At 46.8% G+C, this 9,759-nt stretch overlaps 1 protein-coding gene across 1 annotated transcript in view; it reads left to right on the plus strand.

Annotated features, from left to right (window-relative positions):
* Positions 1 to 590: 590 nt before the first annotated feature.
* Positions 591 to 9,759, plus strand: part of BYSL (bystin like) — an 18,756-nt gene continuing 9,587 nt past the window's right edge. Inside the window, exons 1-2 of the mRNA XM_008644725.2 lie at positions 591 to 601; positions 1,921 to 1,926. The gene's annotated coding sequence lies outside the window, so the exon portion shown is untranslated. The remainder of the gene's footprint in view (positions 602 to 1,920; positions 1,927 to 9,759) is intronic.

A 9,759-nucleotide genomic window follows, 5' to 3' on the forward strand; every position in this document is an offset into this window, starting at 1 on the left:
TTCAGGGTTTGGAAATAATCATGGAGAGGCAAAGAGGAGTTAAATCCTTCAGTCCACGAAGGGATGAGCTGCTCTGTGTCTGCATTGCCATGCAAATGCAGCCACGCCAGTTAAAACGTGGAAGTTTTTCAAGTTTCAAGTATTTTAAAGATGAAATTTGAATATTCTTATTGAGCCGAGCTCAGTTTCTCATCTAAGAGATGAATAAAAGTGATTAAAACCTCAAGTACCTCTATTTTTAATTTGCACCTCTTGACTTTAGCTTTAGGACTCTCAATTTCCAGGTGAAATATTGTCTGTTCTTTAGGGTCACTGAAAACAAACCAACAAACAAGATCCATGTCCTACAGATCCCTGAAAATGTGAGAATTACTATTTAATGGCCCCAGATGTTAAAAAGCATCATTAAAATGCTATTTATGTCTTAGTTCACAGCTTTCTAGAAGTTAATTTCTCTATTTACTCCAGCACATAAAAACCCTTCTCCCCTTTCTTTCCACAGGCGTCCAGGTTTTATTTTTGGGATGGCTTTTGGAAGTGTCAATAAGCTGGGAAACACGATCCCAACACAGATCTGGGCATCGAAACAATTCCTGAACAACTGCAGTTCTCCTGAACCAGCCCAAAGGGAAGGAACTCGCAGCAATTCCCTGCCTCTTCCACCTGGAGAAGCCTGAAGCAGTTACAGCAAACACACACAATCGGAATCATCAGCCCGGAGCAGGAAGAAGAACAGAATTAGGACCAGCTGAGAGTTGATTCTGTCTGACAGAAAGTTCTAATTTCACTTTACAACCAGCTTGGCAAAACTCAGGAATTTCCAAAGGATTCTGTGTCTACAGGGGCGACAACAGCAGAGGGTGATGTCCCATATCCTGAAGTTTTCCACCCAAACATCCCTCCTGAACAGCTCAGCTGGAGCAGGCAGGGGAGGAGCTTTAATGGCACAGAATCAGTGGCACTGACTCCAAATCCATGGGAAATTCACTTTTTTTCGTGCCCCCCATCCCCGAACTGTCGGGATTCACACCAAACCCAGCATCTTTGCTTCCCTTCACGCTTCCCACTGCGCAGGGATCCTGCTCCAGGGACAGAGGCACAGGCAGGGATCTGGGCCCATGGAATGATTAACCAGGCACAGGTTAAACCAAATCATCCCAACGTGACAAAGCAGGAGCAGAGATCAGCAGCCTTGCCCTCGGATTCCCACTTTCCCTGCCTTATCATTCCTTTTAATCATAGCCAGCCACACAAATCCCTACGTTTTTCCAGCCTGCAGGAAGCGTTTTTGCTTTTCCCCACGCTCTTTAACCATTATTATCCCACTCAGCACATCCCATTTATCACCAATCGGCAGGAAAACAACACATCCAGTGAGTTGAGGTTCACAGCAACAGTTCATAGATTATGTATTAAAAATACCAAAAATCACCCACTCAGCCTTTTCACAGGGAAAATCCTACTCCAATCCCACCCAGCTTCCCAACAACAACAACAAAACCCAACATCATTTTGGACCTGATCACCTTAAAGGTCTTTTCCAGCTTCACTGATTCCATGACTGCAAAGGCAGAGCCGGTTACATTCTGACCTCGAGCACCTTCAGAATTCCCAAACCTGATTTAATTCTGTATCAAAACCCAGGGAATGGCAATAAAACAAACCCCAAACCCCTCCGTGGCACAGGGATGAGGGGAAGTTTGGCAGCTCCAGCACCTCGGGGTCCTCTCGCTGCCGCAGGGATCCACGAGCAGCCGCGGGAGTCGGCAGGCGAAACCCCACCCCCTTTCTCTTTGTGACAGACACAAAGAGGGATTACGGCACGGAGTGAACACTTGCTAAGTTCTGGGGAGTCCTCTGCTGTTCTTTTCGGAACACAATTCACATCCATCCTGGCGAAATCTCCGCCGGCCTAGGAACGAACCCATCCCGGCAGAGGCGGGAGCGGATCCGGGAGCCATCGGTCACGCCGAGGTGTCAGAGCCATCTCCGAGGCAATAAAGCACCAGCCAAGCCCAGCAGGCTGTGCCTTATTATCTCCCCAGCCAGAATGAACAGGCGAAGAGCATTGAAGAGAAGGGCACAATTCCACAGGCTGGGCTCAGAGCAGGGAAGGTGCCTCCGATGTGTTTGGGATCCCCAGACAAAAATAACGCCGTGTTCCAACAGCCCTCTCCAGCATTTGCTTTTCCTTCGCTTGCCAATCATTATTAGGGGTTCTTTTTTTTAACCCCAAACGAGCGAGGCAGAGCAGCAGAAAATTTTCTGGGGGTTTTGTAACAGCAGAAAATTTTCTGAGGGTTTTATAAATGCCATAAAAGGGAGTAAATCGCGGTGATTTCTCCAATTTATCCAAGCGCAGCGAGGACTTTGGGGTTTTATTTGTCTGACCAACAAACCCCAAGGTGCTCGGTGGTATTTATGTCCAGCATCCCTAAGAATTCCCACATTCCCATATGGAGAGTGCTGCTGTGTCCCCAGCTCTGGAAATAGCAAATCTCTGAGCCCTCCACTCAGACCCTGGGGCTCGACCAAGGGCTTCTGTGTTTTCTTGCCAACAAAGAATTAAGGGATTTACACATCCTCTTCCCCTGCTCAGCTGCTGGGCCTGTTTTGTGTTGGGAAAAGCGAATCTATCCAGCAATCCCTGCTCTTCCTCAGTGTCCAAACAGGGACCTGGAGCAGCATAAATAAAACTAAGATTTGTGTTTGCAGCCCCAGCCTCACCCAAGGTTTGTGCCTCTATTTTCTGGTACGAAAGGAAGAATTTCATTTGCTCAAATCTACCTTTCCCCCCCCCATTTCCTGATGGAATTATTCCTGATTTGCATATTAAGAATCCTGTTCTGGCTGAAATCTTTTTTTTTTCCTCCTGAATTACAGGCAGGATCTGAGTGGTGCCTTTGTCCTCCCCACAAGCCGAGGTCGGAAGCAGGACCCCGATTTGTGAACTCTCAGGTTGTTAATCTTCCTTAAGAACTGCAGATCAACCCAGGCCCCTTTCTGCAGCATCTGTTATTTTAATAAATTATCCTCCCAAGAGGTTAAAGTTCATCCCTTCAATTTGTCCTGAGATGAAACAACAACAGGACAAGGAGAGCAAGGAGGGAGAGGTGAATTTGGGTTTGATGCCACAAAAAGCCGTCCTTAAACCCTTCCAACTTGAGGATAAACAGGATATCTCCTCCCTTATTCACTGACTCATTTCCACATTGTCCAAACCAGCAGGTTCCAACCATCCTGGGAAGTGCAGGAAAAGAGCAGTGCAAATTCCAAAGGAGATTTTTTTTTTTTTCCCCTCCCCCTTTGAAAGCCACTTGCTGTTTCCACCCTCTATCATGAATATTTGATTTCCTCAAAATAAACTCTGGTGAGCAGGATCTTCATCCCTGCTCTGCTTCAGGTGAATTAACTATTCTTAGTTAAATAGATTTGTTTCTAGTCTTAGTCTGATGACAGATTAACTCCTGACTGGTCGGATTATGGATTTACCTCTGGAACTAAATCACTTTTGAATCTGAGTTATAGCTATTAGTTCTTTATAGCTCAGCTGAACAGCTTTTAGTGCCTCCTTTGTGTTTTTGAAAGAATGATTAAACATCATTAAATCCAAGCTCAGGGCTCTTTCTCACAACTCCAGGGAATAAACAGCTGATTTAAGGGGGTTTTTTAAAGAATAGCAGTTTTACACAGATTTTTTCAGCATAATTAATGCCATCCTAAGTCTAGAATGGTTGTCCTTAAAATGAAAACAAGTTTTTTGTGCTTATGTGGTTTTAAAGGACATAACCCCCACTTTGTCCTCCTCACAACTCTCTGGATCAACCTGCTCTTCCCACATGGTATTCCCATTATTTTTCTCCATCTGCAGAAGACACAAAAAACCCACAAAATCACAGAATATCCTGAGCTGGAAGGGATCCACCAAACTCATGGAAGTCCAAATCCTGACTTCTACACAGCAACCAGCAGACATTAAAACATGGTTTGCTCTTAAATGAAACATGAAATATTCCAACTATGACACCAGAAACGTCCCTGCCACCAGAAGAAGCAGCCACTAAGAGGAACCTCAATAACAAAAAGAAACCCACCTGTAACTGCCATGGAAAGTCACTGGATGGGAGAGCTGGAGCACGGATGCTGAAATCCAGGATTTTGGCTCCCTCATCCCAAATCAAGGGGTTTTTATTTAACACAGCCCAAATTTTGGTGAATTCATCTTGAAGCAGCCCTCTGAGCCAGCCACGACCTCTGAATGATTTAATTTCTCACTGTTAATGACTTGAAAACCCCTTAAACATCCAGTTCCACCAACACCCCTACAGACACATGCACACACCCAAACAGATACCCATATATATATATAAAAATACATCCCTGGATTTGTGTAACTCAATCCTTACACCCCTCCCTCCACCCAGAAAGCCACAGTGACTATAAACCCAAACACCATTAATCAAAAAAAGCCATAAACTCCTCATTCCATGAGTTACATCTCAGGTGGGGCAGGGGGAGGTTTTCATGCCCAACTTTATTTGCTGAAGTTCAGTGCATGAAGAAATGATCTGGGTCTGGGGGACCCCAGAGCAGAATTTATGAATAAAAATATAATAAGAAGGTAATACTCGAGGTAGGAGTCAGCCACAAATCTCCATCACTTTCTTCATACACACAGCACTTGTTATTGAACCTGCAGCACAAGGCACAGCTCTAAACCAGCTGAAATTCCTGGATAAAGTCAATCCCAGCACCAGGCAAGAGCTGGAATGGGTCCAGCACATCCAAAGAAAGGATTTACAAGAGCAAAGAGTGGAAGGACAAGGGGGGATGGATTTAAACTGATAGGGAGCAGGTTTAGATTGGATATTAGAGGAAAATTCCTCCGTTCGAGGGTGGGGAAGCCCGGGCACAGGGAGTTGTGGCTGCCCCTGGATCCCTGGAAGTGCCCAAGGCCACGTTGGAGCACCCAGGGATGGTGGAAGGTGTCCCTGCCCATGGCAGGGGTGGCACTGTTTGAGCTTTAAGGTCCCTCCCAACCCAAACTATTCTGGGATTTAGCACAAAGCCCAGTTTTGTCAGGAACTTACTGGAATGGAGTCAGGCTCAGAGAAACCGATCCCTGTCAGGGGAAAAAAAAAAAAAATGGGAACAAAGCCCCAGCAGTGCAGAACCCACAAGGCAGCACTGAGTGCTCTCCTCAGGACACTTTTAGGATTTCCAGCTAAAAGCCACTTATCACTTCACCACCCCACCCTGCCCAGCTCCTTCCACACCGCTTTTATTTCAACTCCAAACCCTCCAATTGTCTTCGGAAGCTTTTCAAAGCCTGGGAGAGAGGGGCAGAATGTAATTAGAGGACAGTATTTCTTCATCAAATCTAAAGCCGCCCACTGAAAGCGAGTGGGAAAATCCGGTCCCAAGGCAGCGCTGCCTCCATGGAGGGGATGGATTTGCTTTTCACAGGGAATAAGGGATGGGAGCCGTGGTCACCGTTCCTTAATCAGCTCAGCTGATCCCCTATAGAACATCTCAATGCAGGGACACAGCTGTGGCCCATAACTCTTGGCTTGATCTTCCATGCTTTGCCTGAAAAGCCTGAAAAGGGCAGAAATGCACTAAAGCTTTGCTCCAGTAAATTGGTCCTTTGAAAAAAAAACAACCCAACCCCATCCCTGGCTGCACCCAGAGGGGGGGGGGGAAAACAGCTCCTTTTTTTCAGTGCCCACGGTTAGGGGTTGAGTGTGAAAGTTTTTGTGATCTCCATCAGCCCCCAAAACCATTATTTCCTTTTAGAAGCCAAGTTATTTAGCGATTCCAGCCTTCTGTGGGGATTCCCGTGCCTGAGGATGTGCTTTTTCCTTTGGCTTTTCAGTCAGCAAACTCCCAAAAACGTAGAAAAAACACCTCCTTAGTCAGAATCTTTCTTTAAATAGTCCATTTGTCATGACTGACACGTTACACAAGACACATTTCAGAGGAACTTGGAGCTGTCAGATCCCTGGATTCCAGCTCTCTGTCTCCATTTGGAAAAGCAGCTGAAAGCTGAATTACAGAGCCAAGCAGAGAGACAAGAAAAGTGCGAGCACCGTGGGGAGGAACACGAAAAGCTCCTGGTTTTCAGATATCTTTTACTTCCTCAGTAAAGCTCTTACAAAGCCAGACTTCTCAGTGAATTACAGCATAATTACCTAATTAAAGGAACTCACCTAGCGAGCGTTCTTTCAAAAAAATCCCAAGGTATGTCCCAACAATTTGCCGTTTTCTGAGGGGTTTCGACTGATTTGTCACGAACTGGAGGTGTAACAGCTCACGTGCTTCTCATTATCATCTCGCAAAGCTAAAAGCTCATTAACAACAATTAGGGAAAAAATATAAACTTGGCAGCTTTGTGTTATTTTACGCCTACTTCAGACACTTCTTAACACTGTTGCCAAAAGGGATTTTTTTCCTTTCTCGCCCAGCAGAACAGTGGGTTTTAATCTGCATTTTCCTCAGTACACCAGGATATTAATTACTGCAAGTACACAAATCATCAGCTTCAGCTCACCTAGAAATTCCATCCCAAAGACACTGGCAAAGGGCAGAATCTCACTTCCATTTCTACTTCCTCTCCCCTTTAATCTGTTTTGTTTTCATGGGGTGTTCTGGCTGCTCTGTGCTGGAATTCCCTGGCTCCTGAAGCTGGAATTCCCTGGCTCCTGAGCCACAAAAGCCTCACCTGATCCATCTCTGAGCTAAACTCTCCTAAAACCCCAAAGTGAAGAGCATTTGTGGGCACACAGGGAGACATCAACCAACAGCTGAGATATTCTCAGCTTTAAATGGGATTTTGAAATCATTTCTGTTCAACAATTTGGATTTGCTCAGCACCCTCAGGAGCAAAGACTCGTTAAGGGTTTCACACTAATGAGGATCCTCTTCCTTTTCACTGGCATTAGAGGGGGGCATTTTTCCATACAAGAGCCTGTGGTGAAGGGTTTGGGAAAGGTGAAGGGTTTGGGAACAACAGGCTGCTGAGACAGGAACATCTCCCAAGGTTTCATTCCCCAAAGGGGAAAAAAAAACCCCAGCACCAAACCCAACCCTCGATGAAATATTCAAGCTGAAAACCACAAAGGTTGTTAAACAAAGCAAGAAAACTTCTCATTCTCCCTGGAGAGGATTCCTGCAGAAAAGAAAGGACTGGAGGGGAGGGGGGATCTTTGGAACAACCCCATCTTCCCACTCCTCCTCACCTCAACCACTGCTCCCATAGACAAAGCTTTCAGACAAGTTATTTACTATTTCTCTGTTTATTTATAACAATTTTAAACCAAACCCCTCAGTTTTGTTTTGCCTCAGAGCTGGGGTCAACTTCAGAAAACCTTTCACACTTCCCCAAAGCTAAAAACACTCGGGAAAGAATCCACACTTAACACAGCAGCAGCTGAATTTTACGTTATTCTTTTAGAATTTTGTAGTATTTTGAAGTATTTCCGTTTGTTAACTGTTCTAAATCAATCCATTAACATCTTCTGAGGGCTGAGAAAACACTAAATTTCACTTTATGAGTCCCAGCAGAAGCCCTGTGACGTTGCAGTAGAAAAACAGTTAACGAAGGGAAAAAAGGCCAAGAAAAACAGGATCTGAAAGACATTTTCAGTCCTTTCTACTGAATAAACCACTTTTGCTGCCGAGAAAGTGCTTCTTGTCACGTGTTTGGAGGTGCTGAGACAAAACAGGGCTGCTTAAAAATAATAATTAACAAGTGAGTGTGTTTTAGCACTGAGGAAAACAACCTGCAGCGTGTGATGTGGGCAGAGCTGCACCAGCCACAAGAAACTCTCTGCAAAAAAATACACCCAGAGCAGAGACAGAACCTGAATTTTTTTCTGTCCCCACTGACCAATTGTCACCATGCCCTTCCCAACCCACGAGGCTGACCCCCAATTTCTCCATCCTCACAGGGCCTCCTGTCAAGCCCAGGGCTTTGGACCACATGCAGCCGGAATCTCGGCAGGAATTGGAGCAAGAGATTCCTTCCTAACAATCCTTGGACACACAACAGCCAAACAAATCCCCAGTTTTGGCTTCCTGGCTCTTTTCTAGCCCCTAACCCGTTGCATATGTGACTATTGTCCAAGCCCTGCTCCTGAACAAGCGAAATTCTCTGTAACAAACCCAGCTTGCACAAGACCCAGAATTATTCCACACTGGAAAAAATCTGCCAACTTCAAAACACCCTTTTCTACTCGGAGTCAGCTCGTATTCATCGGGAGAACGACCAGGGGAGGAATAAATGCACATTTATGGTTTGCTGAAAGCTCGGAGACATCAAACGCTGCTCACGCTTGGCACATCATTCCCAAATATTTGCACCCAGCCCGTTCTCAAGGCAATTAAAAACACCAAATAAAACCCCAAACGCTTTTGTTGCCTTCTCCTTTTTGGGTTTTTAAACATCACCCAACCTCTCTGACCCTGGATAAACCACAGCAGCCCCCGAGTGCAGCTGCCCAAGGCAGAGCAGCCAAAATTTGGTGAAAATTCCTCTCGGGGCAGCTCCCAACACTTTACAGCAACACTCATTTAATCCAAGTTTAATCCACACGGCTCCCATCCACAAGGAGTTTTTAATTCACAATTCCACTCATTTATCCCCTCTCATGCTCCAGCTCTTTCTCCCATCCTCATTCCCACATCCCAGCCACGTTTCCTCAGCTCCAGCAGCAGCTCAGCTCTCAGCCCCCTCCCCAACACCTTATTTTTGCTTCCAGCCCCCCCAAAGCATCCCTTTTAATCCGCTATTTTCTGCCTTCCCTCCGGATAAAGAACGACTGACTCTATTCCAAAAAAACTCCCGCCGAACTCCATCAGTTTTCCCTGGAACGAGGAATCACCGCCTCATTCCCTGGGCTCCACGAGCATCTTCCCCGAGCATTTTCCCCGAGGCAGCGGCGCGTGAAAGGACCAAATTTTGCATCGTTTCACACCAGACGAGCCCAGCGACTCCAGGCATCTTCCCCTGACTAAAAGCACAGCAAGGAACTCCGCAAAGTAAAGACAACTTCCCACTCTCCCAGCTCCAACATTTCGGGATAACGGGATGCTTTCCCCACGCTGTTCCTCCCCCGGCAGTACCTGGAGCTGTTCTGACACAGGGATCAGGCTCGATCCCTGCGTAACGCGATTAACGGGCGCTTTCCCTAAAATTAGCAGCTTTTCCAGCGCTGAATTCCCGTTTGGAGGGGCTCGGTTATGCCTGATCCGTGATTCCCGTGGCTCCGGGAGCCCTCGTGGCAGGGGGGGACCCCCTCGGAGGTTTAAAAAAGGGGGATTTTGAAGCAGTTTTGCTGCCTGGAGCTGACTCTCACCGCCAGCAAACCCAACCCCAAGCCCACCCCCGATCAAGCTCTGCTCTTTCCCCCTCTTGGGGACACAAACCCACGGCTTTTTGGGGTTGTATTTTTTTCTAAAGAAACACAAACCCGCATCGATTTTCCCCGTTTTCGTGCCCTCTCCCCGCTCCACCACGCTCAGCACGGGGGTTTAAAGGGAGTTTTTAAAGGGGTTTTCTCCCCCTCCCAGCAAAGCCACGACCCCCAGCACCCCCTCACGGTCCCGGGAAGGGGGGAACGTGTGGGAAGAGGGTCCCGGGAAGGGGGCGATTTGAGGCGGTGGAAGGGGATCTGGGGTTGGTTTAGGAACGGGGTCTTGGGGAGGTTGAGGGGGGGGTCTGGGGAGGTGGGAGTCGATCCCGGGGATGAGGGGGGGAAT

The sequence above is a fragment of the Corvus brachyrhynchos genome, unplaced genomic scaffold, assembly GCF_000691975.1.
Source record: "Corvus brachyrhynchos isolate BGI_N302 unplaced genomic scaffold, ASM69197v1 scaffold72, whole genome shotgun sequence".
Classification (NCBI taxonomy): domain Eukaryota; kingdom Metazoa; phylum Chordata; class Aves; order Passeriformes; family Corvidae; genus Corvus; species Corvus brachyrhynchos.